This window comes from Periplaneta americana, chromosome 3 (assembly GCF_040183065.1).
Source record: "Periplaneta americana isolate PAMFEO1 chromosome 3, P.americana_PAMFEO1_priV1, whole genome shotgun sequence".
In the NCBI taxonomy this organism is placed as follows: Eukaryota; Metazoa; Arthropoda; class Insecta; order Blattodea; family Blattidae; genus Periplaneta; species Periplaneta americana.
In genome coordinates this window covers 53,440,753-53,454,910 of record NC_091119.1, presented here as the reverse complement: position 1 = coordinate 53,454,910, position 14,158 = coordinate 53,440,753, and positions in this window count along the sequence as shown.

Sequence of the window (14,158 nt, the reverse complement as noted above, 5' to 3'; positions counted from 1 at the left end):
GGAAAGTGAGCGAGCCATGATATATCTTTTCACAACGGAGCGGATCAGCCTACTGCAAGTTGGGTCGTGTGGAGAGCAGAACCAATTCGTCCGACCCAACCGCCCTGCAAATCGGACCCTGCCGATCGGGTGGTGTGTAGGCTTGCAAGGACAACAAACCTCTTGTCGGGTGGTTGGTTCGGGCAGCCACCCAATCTGCCGACTCCCCCACTCCAACAACCCTGCAAGTTGGGTCGTGTGTAGCACGATCGGGCCGATTTCTTGTCAGTTGCAGCTTGCAGAAGTGGCGTTTATGAAGAACTGAGGGCAGTGACAGTGAATTCCACGTGAAATGAAGGAAAAGGAGAAAAGTCTGGAAGGATATTTTTGTACTGTATAAAGATATGCCTTTTTATGGGACATTTCAAACGCAAATTATCTGAACAGAGATATGCGTAATCAGGCTCTATAAATTCTTCTCGAAAAATACAAATTATGTAGTGCACAGCATGCCAACACAATAGGATCAACGTTATCAATATGCACACCTATGCTTTGTCGAAAATAAGAGAAGAGTTTAAATGTTTTCTTATTTTTAAGAGGTTAGGCACAGCTTACAGCAGTAAAATTTGGAAATATTAAACATTTTTTTTCCTCCATTACTGTATCTTGTACAATAATGAAAATTAATATGTATAAAATACTGTCCTTCTGCTTACTTACTTACTTACTGGCTTTTAAGGAACCCGGAGGTTCATTGCCGCCCTCACTTAAACCCGCCATTGGTCCCTATCCTGAGCAAGATAAATCGTCTCTATCATCAAATCCCACCTCCGTCAAATCCATTTTAATATTATCTTCCCATCTACGTCTCGGCCTCCCCAAAGGCCTTTTTCTCTCCGGCCTCCCAACTAACACTTTATATGCATTTCTGGATTCAGATAATGCAATATAATATTTGTTTTATTCAATCTTATGACAAATCAATTATTAAAACAATGACTTATATTTCATAACATGTAGTCACTGAGTTTTATACAAATAAGTTACGAACGTTTTAGCCCATTCAGGCATCTTCAGGTTCAGTGTACAATATCTCATTATTAAACTTTAATAATGAGATATTGTACACTGAACAAGTTACGAACGTTTTAGCCCATTCAGGCATCTTCAGGTTCAGTGTACAATATCTCATTATTAAACTTTAATAATGAGATATTGTACACTGAACTTGAAGATGCCTGAATGGGCGAAAACGTTCGTAACTTATTTGTATAAAACTCAATGACTACATGTTATGAAATATAAGTCATTGTTTTAATAATTGATTTGTCATAAGACTGAAAAAACAAATATTATATTGTATTATCTGTATTAACATTGACAATCTGAATATTTACAGCATGCTTTCTAAGTTAATTTCTGGATTCGCCCATACGTGCTACATGCCCTGCCCATCTCAAACGTCTGGATTTAATGTTCCTAATTATGTCAGGTGAAGAATACAATGCATGCAGTTGTGTAACTTTCTCCATTCTCCTGTAACTTCATCCCTCTTAGTCCCAAATATTTTGCTAAACACTTTATTCTCAAACACCCTTAACCTATATTCCTCTCTCAAAGTAAGAGTCCACGTTTCGCAACCATAAAGAACAACTGGTAATATAACTGTTTTCTAAATTCTAACTTTCACATTTTTGACAGCAGACTGGATGATAAATGCTTCTCAACCGAATAATAACAGGCATTTCGCATATTTATTCTGTGTTTAATTTCCTCCCGAGTATCATTTATATTTGTTACTTTTGCTCCCAGGTATTTGAATTTTTCCGCCTCTTCAAAAGATAAATTTCCAATATTTATATTTGCATTTCGTACAATATTCTGGTCACGAGTCATAATCATATACTTTGTCTTTTCGGGATTTACTTCCAAACCTATCTCTTTACTTGCTTCAAGTAAAATTTCCGTGTTTTCCCTAATCGTTTGTGGATTTTCTCCTAACAAATTCACGTCATCCGCATAGACAACTGTCCTTCTCTGTGAAAAAAAAATATATATATATATATAAATTTTTACGGTTAAAAATGATTTACTTTTTTTTTTTTTAATTCAGTTCATTGTGCAGTGATGATGCGTTTCCCTCATAACTCAAAAACTATCTAACATTCTGTGAAGGAATTTTTGTTGTGTGTATTTATGCACGTCATATCTACAATATGATGCAAGATCACTTCTCTACCGTTAATAGATTGTCTGATAAAAAATAAATTCATTTTAAAAGTGGTCAAACATCAGTATTTTCTATTACACAAAATAAAAAAAAACTATTGTTTATTAAGGACTGTAGTTGAAAGAGCATGATATTGTAAACATGAGTTTCAGCAATAAAATAAAAAAAGAGAGAGACATGAAAAGTTAACAAGTTTTTAAGTTCTGAGGGAAACGCTTCATCACTGCACAGTGAACTCTCAACATTTTTAATCTTGAAAAAAATATATATATATATATATATATATATATATATATATATATATATATGCCTAAATATTTTTTAATCGGAAAAAATTTTCTTCATATAGTACCTGTTCATCGTTCTGTAACAACAAACTCAATGCAATTCCAACTTTTTGAAACTTGGAAAGTGAACGAGCCATGATATATCTTTTCACAACGGAGCGGATCAGCCTACTGCAAGTTGGGTCGTGTGGAGAGCAGAACCAATTCGTCCGACCCAACCGCCCTGCAAATCGGACCCTGCAGATTGGGTCGTGTGTGAAATACGGTCGCTGTTGTATCGTTAGACAAGAAATGAACAATTCAGCGATTAGTTCTGATTGTGGAAGTGTTGTGAGCGGTACTAGTTATTCTGTAATATTATTAAATGGATCGCGGTCGTCGTTCATGTGAAATTTTTTCCAAATAGTTTCTGCTCTGTTTATGGGGAATTAACTTTGAAATCACAACATCGATCAATTACAGACAATGTAAAAGAGACATATTACTTGTATTTTGGCTGTAAACTGGATGAGCAAGACAAAAATTTGGCACCACACGTGTGTTGTGTAGCGTGTTACGTGAAGTTAACAGAGTGGCTGCGGGGGGAAAATAACATGTCTTTTGCTATTCCAATGATTTTGCGACAGCCTACCAGTCTTATGGAAGATTGTTACTTCTGTATTACCAAAACAGAGGAATTTTCAAAGAAAACTAAATATAAAATTGTGTATCCCAATCTCCCACCAGCCATAAGACCCGTGCCACATTCTCCTGAACTTTGTCCCTATCCCTCCACCCAGTGGGTAAGATTATGTCATTCCAGAGGAACACGAACTATCAGAATCTTCAGACTACTCTTCAATTTCCGCTGATGCCATCCACATTCCTGAACATCGTAGAACACCACATCTGATACGACAGGCAGAACGTAATGATCAAAGGACGGATCAGAGTGATTGTTCTTACAAGTTTACTCACCATTTACTATAGTCTGTTTATGTTGAAGCAGAGACGGTGACTGCAGAAGTAAACAACGGACGCGTACCTGCAATGTCCGTACAGTTGTATCAAAAGAATGCGTACACTGTGCTGTACATGACGGCTGTGAATTTGTACTCCGTTATAAAACACTACATTGTACTTACGTGTAAAGTGAATACTACGTAGTCTGTGCATCGCAGTGGACAATAATGTACATGCGGAGATTGTCGAAAGTGAACGTTTCTGCGTATCTTAGTTAAACAAAAATTATATCGTGATAAACTCCCTTCGACATCGCAAGACGTAATAGGTGAATACGAATAATATACTAATTTATATCAATATCTGATATATTTCTTTCACTTTTTGATCTGGAGGGTTCTGTTTGTTTCTGCAGCAACACATCTCGCACAACACACATGATTGAAAAAAAAAAAAACTTTTTTTTTTTTTTTAACACATTCTAAAGTTTCTCGTTCACTTTTTTCGTAACTTCTCCGGCTTTGGTTTCCTTAAGTTTTAAAGACACTTCTTCCACTATGTTTATAGTCTTTGGCATGTGTAAATCAAATGTTTGTAACAACGTTATGGCTTTCGGTAAGTGACAAAAGTTATTCTGTATGAAATCTAAACTTCTCGAAAGATCAACTGAAATTAGGGATTTTCAATTGCATGTGCCTCTGTAGAATCTAAACTATTGATCACTTTCACAATTTGAACATAATATGTCGCACAATAGAAGACAGCGTCCAGCCAACCACCCCATCTTGTTATTATGGGGTTTGGTGCAAGGGGAGCCCCGGGAGCGATTTCCTTGAATTTTTGTGTTCGGGAAGGTGTTTTCAGAAAAATTTTCTTAACATTACCTATAAAGCTATCGACGTCACTATAGAAGAATGAATTACTTCCGCCACCCTATGGAGTCCATGTGCTAGTCAAGCTAGGTGAACCAACTTAGGGTACATTATTTTTGTGTCCTTGGCCGCCTTTATCATAAGGGCGCAGCATCTGAGCTTAAAGAATTACATTATTATACCTGATACCATTAGGCTACAAAATATCCATGGCATTAGAAAATACAGTTGCCATTGTTGTGTGGTTCACCTTTTCTATCGTCTCACACGTTAGTATATATTTCTTTCCCGTAGGCCACTACTATGAGTAGTTCATCGGATAGTCGTATTCCCACATAATAACTTCGCATTTGCTTTTACTAGTAGTAGCATACGCCACCTGTTTGGGATTTAGGTCTTTCCAAGCAACACGCTGAACTATTAGGTTCTAGATTATAAAAATGGGATTTATTAGCAAAAGATATCAAGATGTCCGTGTTCAGAAAACGAAACAATAAACTGACTAGTTATTTTGTAATGGAAAATTCTGTTTGTGCCTGCAAAAATGTGAACGGGCTTATGAATGAATTAGATATTGAATATAATTGAGAAGAATGGAGACTGTTCATCGATTTGTAAAAACTAAGCTTAAAAGCAGTTTTATTGCACAATGGCAATACAGAACCTTCCATCAGTGGCTCATTCAGTCACTATGAAAGAAACTTATGAAAACATGCCACTAATATTGAATGCAGTAAATTGTAATGAACATCGCTGGGCAATTTGTGGGGATTTGAAAGTAATAGCTTTTTTGCTTGGATTACAAGGAGGGTTTACTAGGTTATGTTGTTTTTTATGTTTGTGGGGCAGTCGAGCAACAGCACAACATTATGTGGTGAAGAACTGATCTATCAGACAAGGTTATATTCCTGGTGAGCGTAATATTAAATATCCTCCGCTAATGCAACGTGAAAAAGTGCTTCTTCCTCCACTGCATATAAAACTAGGGCTAATGAACAATTTTTTGAAAGCTCTAGATAAGAGTGATAAGAATGGGCGGCCAGGTAACTCAGTTGGTAGAGCAGCTGGCTACGGACTGGAAGGTCCGGGGTTCGATCCCAGGTGGTGACAGGATATTTCTTCGTTGCCAAACTTTCAGAACGGCCCCGAGGTTGAGACGGTTCCTCGTATAGGATGAGGAGATTTTCATTAGATTAGTATTTCGTGTTAATATTCTTATATGGATAGGATGCGCGGACGTGTAAGTTAGTTTCAAAATCTGAGACGGAAGTAACAGGTGGACAGGAAGGCCGAAAGGAAGCTAGGCGGACAGGAAACATGTGTCCAGGCGTGGAGTTGACTGATGAGGGAATGTATGGACTTTGCCTGCGGGTGGTCAGTAAGATGACGCCAAGCCAAGTTCCAAAAGAGATGATCTGGTATATGTCAGAGAATTGTCAGAACCCCGGAAGTAAGGGGATGTTCTAGTTAACGAACAATTTTTGAAGAACGCGTCTTAAGTGACGTAAGTGTAATCATGGCCAATCAGGATTCTTAATAGAGACACGTGATATATAGATAGGAGGGCGAAATTCTATGTTTGGTGGTTGAAAGTAGGGGATAGATTTGGCAGATAGACAGAAGGCATATAGAACGCGTACGGAGAAGTTGCACTCCACATATTCTCGGCAAACCTAACTCGGAAGTTTAACAATTTACGGACTTAGAATTTTTTAGTGGGTGTAGTAAGAAGTCGTGTGTTGCATTATTATTATAAGTCTGAATTCTTTCCTCTCATCACGTTATCAACTGTCCGTTATATTACTGGTGTTTTATAGTACAAAAGATATAATTACGTGAACTCAGAAATTAGTATACCAACTTGCGGGAAGTGAGAGCGAGATATTATACACTTGGACGCGCATTTCTGCTAACCTGAAACGAACACTTAATAATAATAATAAACGTTTTCATAGTTCTTACCAACAACTTCTGGTGTGCGCCTACAACATTTCAACCTACGAGCACGTCTCCCAAAACCCCATGTCCCGACCGTTTTTGCAACTGACCTGGGAATCTCATACCTCTACCGGAGTAATCTCGAGGAGGCTGGCGCCCAAATTAATCTGTGTACATAGTTAATTATTGACATCGACGTGCCTCCTCGAGATACTTTCCATATACGACTGAGCTGGCAGCCGAGGACGACGACGACCCCCAACCGCTACAAGGTTCACTCAGCCTCCTATAAAATTGAGTACCGGGTCTTTCCCGGGGGTAAAAGGTGATCAGAGCGTGGTGCCGACCACACCACCTCATTCTAGTGCCGAGGTCATGGAAAGCATGGGACTCTACCTCCATGCCCAAGTGCCTTCAGGGCATGTTACGGGGATGCCTTTACCTTTACCTTTTCTAGATAAGGGTGGAGAAGCCTTTCAGTGCTTAAAGACTCTGTTCCCTAAAATCAGTGATGCTAAATTAAAAGAAGGCATATTTGTTGGTCCATAAATTAGAAAACTTTTGAAGGACAGCATTTTTGAGAAAAGACTTAACCCCAAGGAATTACCAGCATGGAAATATTTTGCATCAAAGGTTTTTAGAGAATCATAAGGCAGAAAATTATCGCCAATTAATAGAGACGTTTCTAAGAAACTAAAAAAAAATGGCCTGCAGTATGTTACTGAAGATCCACTTCTTACATTCACATTTGAACTTCTTTCCTGAGAGCTTGGGGACTGTAAGTGATGAGCACGGAGAGCGATTTCACCAAGACATTGCTACAATGGAGCAATGGTATCAAGAAAGATGGGATCAAGCGATGATGGGCAATTATTGCTAGTTTTTGAAAAGAGAAGATTCCAGTTCTCATAAGAGAAAAAATTAAGGTAGTTTTTTTTTATCTTTTTTTTATTTTATTGCATGAAGAGTGGCTTTTATAAGTCGTAATAGCTGTTCCGTTATTACTGTATCAGTTTTATCATATCTAAGCTGCCCTTGGAAATTTTCACACAAGAAATGAGAACAAAATAATTTGTAATAGGTCAAAAATCCTGATTTTTCAATGTATCAAGTAAGTATCTATAACACAAGAATGTGACGTGTTACGAACCTTTCGCTATCATTTTCGTGTTCAGCGCATGCGAATTAGTTAAGATCAGCCTATTTTATCAATGTTATGGAAAAAAAGTTCAAATTTGTATATATGTATTTATTTACACTGCAAGTGGGCAAGCACCCGGTGGCAGTGGTATATACAATATTAACAATACACAATAAAATGATAACCAATACACAATAAAATTTACAATACACAATACAATTTTACAACACATATACAATTTTACACACAATACAATAATAATACACAATACAATTTAACACAATAATAATAAAACATAAAATAAAATACAACCTACATAATTATCTATAGGTCCTACATAAGTTTCAATAGTCTTTCACTTTACTCTCATCTCATTCCCTGTAGTGGCACTATGACGCATTTCACTGACACTTTAGCACACATTTCACTGACACTCTGTAACACATTTCACTGACACTATAGAACACATTTCATTGACGCTATAAATTATCACTGATCGGAACTGTTCACTGCACTGTAAAACCATAACTTCACTGACTCACCTCGCTTCACTGATACAGTTCAAATAAGTCAAATAATTACATCCTTATGCATACTTATAAACAGAACTACATTTAAACTAAACATTTCTAGTCTAAGGCCCTCTTACACGCTAGTTTTAAATAATTTACAATTCAAACCAAGGAAATAAACTCGTCAGCCTAGATAAATACATGTCACCTTAAAAAATTAAATGTTGAATGTCACCTTAATTTTAATTTTCACTTTATATACAACTTTTTAAATTATTCTTGAATCTCCTTAAGGAAGGACAGCCCTCAAAGACCGCTGCAGGTAGGTCATTCCAATCATTTATAGTTCTATTTAAAAATGAGAATTTACCTACATCCGTTTTCTGTTTCCTACATTTGATTTTAAAATCATGATCGTTCCTACCATAGTACGTTGGCTTTTCTAACCGAGCCGTTATGTCTACCCATGCTTTCTGACCTAGATGTGCTCTATACAATGATGTTATTCTAGTTTTCCTACGTCTGTTTTCCAAAATTTGTTGAGTAGTGTAATTGGTAGATACAATGCGCGCACTGAATACTTACAAAACATAATAAATCAAACTTACATAGTTTAGTTTATTTACTTACACTATTGATCATATACATGCAGTAGAATTTATCAGTACATAAGAGAAGTGCTAGTAATAATCACTAAAATACCAAAAAATAATTAATAGAAACAATACAATGAAACCTGCTAGAGCAGAGGAAAACAACGTACAAGTTTCCCCCTTACTGAAATTTTCTTCTGCAAGTGAGCATGGAACAGGAAACAGTAATTTTACTTGCATTCCAGGGCGAACGTGACAACATTTATTTGTGCAATGTCTGCTAGCATAACTGTGTTGGAAGACAACAAACTAATTCTCTCTTCGTATTGCTTGGATCCATTGTTTTAGGATTTCAGGACAAGAATGCAAAATTAATATATATATCAAGATTCTAGCCTAGGCTTACAGTATCACTTCGTTTTACCTTCGGTTTTCTCGTAACAAAAGCAGAATAAACTTAGGCCTAACTATGGAAATGGATACCACTTCTCATTCTTTGGTCTTCTGAACAGCCAAATGTCACACAACGTCTCTCAATTTTGTTTGTCTTTATTGCGCTTATAGAACATGAACGTATAATAATAATAATAATAGTAATAATAATAATGATGATGATGATGATGATGATGATGATGGTTTATTTTAACTGGCAGAGTTAATAGATCGATTATTGATCAGATTTTTTGTATTCGACAGGTATTGGAGAAAAAATGGGAGTATAAGGATACAGTACATCAGTTGTTCATAGATTTCAAAAAGGCATATGACTCGGTTAAGAGAGAAGTTCTATATAATATTCTTACTGAATTTGGTATTGCCAAGGATATAGTTCGATTAAATAACGCAATTTAACGTTAACACAACCTGTAGGTCTAGGCTATCTTTGACTTCCTTAGGTAGGGATCTTGGTCAGGTGGTTACACTCTTATTGTAGAACTGCATCATTGTGATCTGCAGGAGTATTACATCCATCTTAGAGACTACTATAACACTGCTTCAAGCACACGTTCCCTTCCCTACTGATGTGGAGCTGCGCTTGAGCGTGGTTTCGATCCCCGCTTCGGCTGATCAACTGGCTTTGTTTTCTCAAGTTTTCCCGAACTGTAAGCAGAATGTCAGATAATCACATGGCGAATCTTCGACCTCATACTCTTCAAAAAACATCTCATTATGACTAATCCCATCGACGTTAAATAAGCTTGTAGCTAATACAACGTCGTTAAATAACCGGCTGCAAACGTCTTATATCAGCCAGGGAATATAATAAGTTACGTTACAAATACATTTCCTTAGACACGAATCCTGTTGCTCCAAGCCAAATATGATGTAATTTTCTCATTCTTTCAGGAGCGAGAATTTAAAGTTTTAACGACTGTATAAAATCATAGTATCGTGTTTCACACCAATTGGTTAGAGAGAAAATCATAGAAATAAAATATGCAAGTCATATTTTGCCACAATAAAGATAACATTAGGATGCAAAACATACAGCAAAATTTTTTTTTTTTTTTTTTTTTTGCCCAAAATTGATCCATCATATTTGCTTGGAATCACAAAATTTCTGTACGGCCTATATGTAGAGGCATTTCGTCTTCATTTGTCAAGGAATTTTCTATAGCATTCGACACTGAAGATTTTATGGATGCAAAATTGTGAAACAAAATAGTCTAATTTTTAGTAGGAAGACAGTTAAACACTAGAAAGTAGGTAAAATGTAGAAATAATTGATCGGAACAGATAACCTAAAACTGATTATTTAATACGTGCAATGAAGAGGAAGAACATTTAAAAGTAAACGTGAAACGCACATTATATTTCACTTAGTATAAGCAAGGCATACAGAAGGTATAAACTAACCCAACCTAACCTACACAACGTATACGAAAAGCCTAAAGTAAGCTAATGTAACCTAACCTGTCACAGATTCCTGCAGCGGAGAACCTAGAAATATTCAAGATGGAAGTTTCAGTGTTGCGTGTTATAGAAAAGCCTTTTTCGTGGTCACAGTGACATGTTTGCTAGCTTTGTCTAAATTGTGGCCATGAATTATTACGCAAAACGCACTAGCTGTAGTCCCGCGCCGTGGCGTCGCGGTCTATGGCGTGATTTCTACTGTCCTTGTCTGAGGTCCTTGTCTACCGATTGCCACCAGATGTGACGGGCAAGAGGTTTCCTTTTGTACAATTCTTGGAATTCCCTTTCTCCTCCCTTCTCCCTTCACACTTTTGCAAACCCAATTAGTGGATCTCTCAGTGGCGTCTCGGGGTTGTTTGAGTTCATTAGTTATAGTAGGGAGCAGGAATATTGGCGGATGGAGGTATACCCCTACATACTAACCCAACCCACGTTCCACCCCTACTTTAGCTGTAAACGTTCTTCGAAGGGTCGCTTCCGAAACATCTTTCACTCCTCGCTACGTAACCTAAAATCTGTAACATCGAAATAGTGTTTATATATAAACACTGTCTGTGTGTCAATATTTAGTGTAATTTCTGTGCGCAGCATTATAATTATTTCATTAAACAACAGCACATGTGAACACTTCATTTGTTATAATACAAACTACTGGTATACAATATGCGACATGATTTTATAACTACTATACTGATATCGAATAGCATTTGTATTTTGAGGTGAATGAACTAAGAAAATCAGTTGAATTCATATCTTCCAAGTTCGACAGTCTTAGAGAAGAATTGGTGCACACAAGACATGAACGCAGGAGGAGATGTAGAGGCTAGTGCAAAAAAATGACCATCTCAAACAGGAAGTGAGTGATCTGCAGCATTACACACGCAGAGACAATATAATGCTATTTGGAGTTCCGGAGATCGATGAACAATCAACTTATGAAGTCATTGACCAAATATCGGAAGTCATAGGCGGTAATGAATTGGTGCAACATGATGTAAGCGTAGCACATCGCATACCATCCAGGCCAGGGAAGACGCGTCCTATTGTCATCCACTTCACAAAGAGTAGAAGTCGTGATGAATGGCTCCAGCTGTTCAGAAATGAGGCCAAAAATGATGGCAGCGGTCCTGGGATTGCGACAAAGGAAGTCAACAGGGACCTTCCGGCAGGAAGAATCACAGCAGGTGACCAACTGACAGCAGTGACCAGAGACCTTTTGAACAAGACAAGGGTTGCAAGAAAAGATGAAGGGCAGTCCCGTGAGTAAAATCACTGTTGTTGACGATGTAAATAATTTGTAAATAGTACTGTGTCGGTACCCAGGTTTTATTTTATATAATATAATTGACTTAACAATGGCTAGTAATACTACATTAAATGAAATCCATCAGTGCAAATTTAATAATAATAATAATAATAATAATAATAATAATAATAATAATAATAATAATAACACAATGGTTTTTAACGATTTACTTCACTGCAATGAGTATATTGCTAATATACTATCAGATCTTAAAATATTTCACTTAAACTTATAGTGACCTAATTCCTGTTTTCCTCATTCTCTTAATAACCAGAATTTCAATCATATTACGAAAATTTTAATTTGTTGTATTAATTAAAGTTTTTTTTAAGTATTCGTAAACAATACAAATAATTCCTTTCGCTTGGCTCCGCGCATCCGCTCCCTTTCCAGACATGTCGCTCAACTAGGCACAGAAGCAATTCCAGTGTTAGTATTGAAAATTACTGTTTGAATATGTACACAGTGAACAGACAACAGCTACGATGACTACTCTCTCAATACCCAACGATTGGCTTGCAAGCAACTACACCCGAACGCATCGACACACTGCCAGTCAGTCATCCCAATGGACAGGTCAGAAGAGAGGGGGTGGTACGTGCAAAGATGTGCTAAGTACGACCCGCCAATATCTTTGCTCCCTACTATAGTAGTATTTTGTGAATAGTGAAGTGAGTTTGTGTCTTTTTTTTATTGGGTTAATTTACGACGCTGTATCAACAGCTCAGGTTATTTAGCGTCTGAATGAAATGAAGGTGATAATACCGGTGAAATGAGTCCGGGGTCCACCAGCGAAAGTTACCCAGCATTTGCTCGTTTTGGGTTGAGGGAAAACCTCGGAAAAAACCTCAACCAGGTAACTTTCCCCGACCGGGATTCGAACACGGTCACCTGATTTCGCGGCCAGACGCGCTGACCGTTACTCCACAGGTGTGGACGAGTTTGTATCTTGTTGTACAAATTTAATATAATATAATTCACAAATTAAAATGTTTTCGGAGATGCATGGTTTCACTGTTACCTTAAATATTGTAATGAGTGTTGTGCTCTTGTATTTAATAATAATGGTAGGCAATATGGGAAAACGCGGGAAAGCCTTGAAGTCGGACGGTATGAACATGGTTATTAATGCATATAAATTCTTTACTGGAGAATATGAGGCACTGAAATGCGGAAAACAAACAATATCTGTGCCGAGTTTTAACGAAAGAACTGCTGCAGCGACAGATATATCATCTCGTGGTTTTAACAGGATTAAAATATAAAAAAAAACAAAACAAAAACAAAAACAAAAAAAAAAAACAAAATAAAGCGGAAGCGGAATTGGAAGCGTGCTGCGATCTCCAGGAAAGAAACCCCCGAATAGGATTCTTAAAAAACGTGTGTAACAGGTTAAAAATGAGCGCACTTGCAAAAGTGACGGGAGAAACTTAGAGGAAGGCCTGTAAACACGTAGAAAAAGTTGAAAAATGTTATTGGGCGAAGGATGGACTTGTAGATGGAAATTTATTATTCGTTCGTAATCAATTTGGACGACATGGACGAACTTTCTGGCGGAGTGGAGTCAGAATTTGAAGAGGAAGAGAATGCCGCCACTGGTAACTCGTGGTCGTTTGAAGGAGTGTCGACCATTATAAATGAGGGTCGAGAGAGATGGTGAGCATTCTCTCTCTTTCTAAAAGGGACTAGACAAGTAAATCCTCATGGACTGTAAAGGTTGACGCTCACTGGCACGAACCGACCGGAACGGAAATCTACAGCAGTCCGTCTTCCGCGGAAGCTCTGACGCTCACTGCTCGGAATATTCCGGTACAGTCGACAGGTAGTCTGTTTTAAACATGGAGTGGGATAGTAGTTCCGAAGATTATTTTATTTTACTGAGTCTTTAGCTGATGAGGAAGGAAAAAAGAAAAGAAAAAGAAAATATGGGTCCATAACTAGAGCCCGGATTTTATGTAATGTGAAAATGAGAACTATGTAGACTACATAAATATGAAGCTAAAAAAGTATGTAGATAAATATGTAATAAATAAAAAAAGTTGGTAATTTAAAATCTAAGCTTTATTAGATGTATTTGTGCACACTAATAAAAAATTACAGGTGCACATGTGATTGAACCTCATTGTTTGGAGGCGCAATTAATAATTGAATATTTTTACATATTTTCTACGGTTATTGATCGTCTCGTCAACGGCAACCCATACGTAGGAATCATCAAGTCCATCTCTAATCGTTTCCATTGTGTCAGTGTAGCAGGAGTTCAAATATTTTTTCCGGAGTGTTGATTCATGAGAAATATTGAAGTTGCAGTATTTGCGTAGGAATGCTTGGAACTTTGGAACTCCAAGTTTATACCACTGTATATGTTTGCAGCAACCATTGCCATGCACAAATTTTTATTAAATTCACTTGTAGAAGACGAATGTTTCAGCACCACTTGT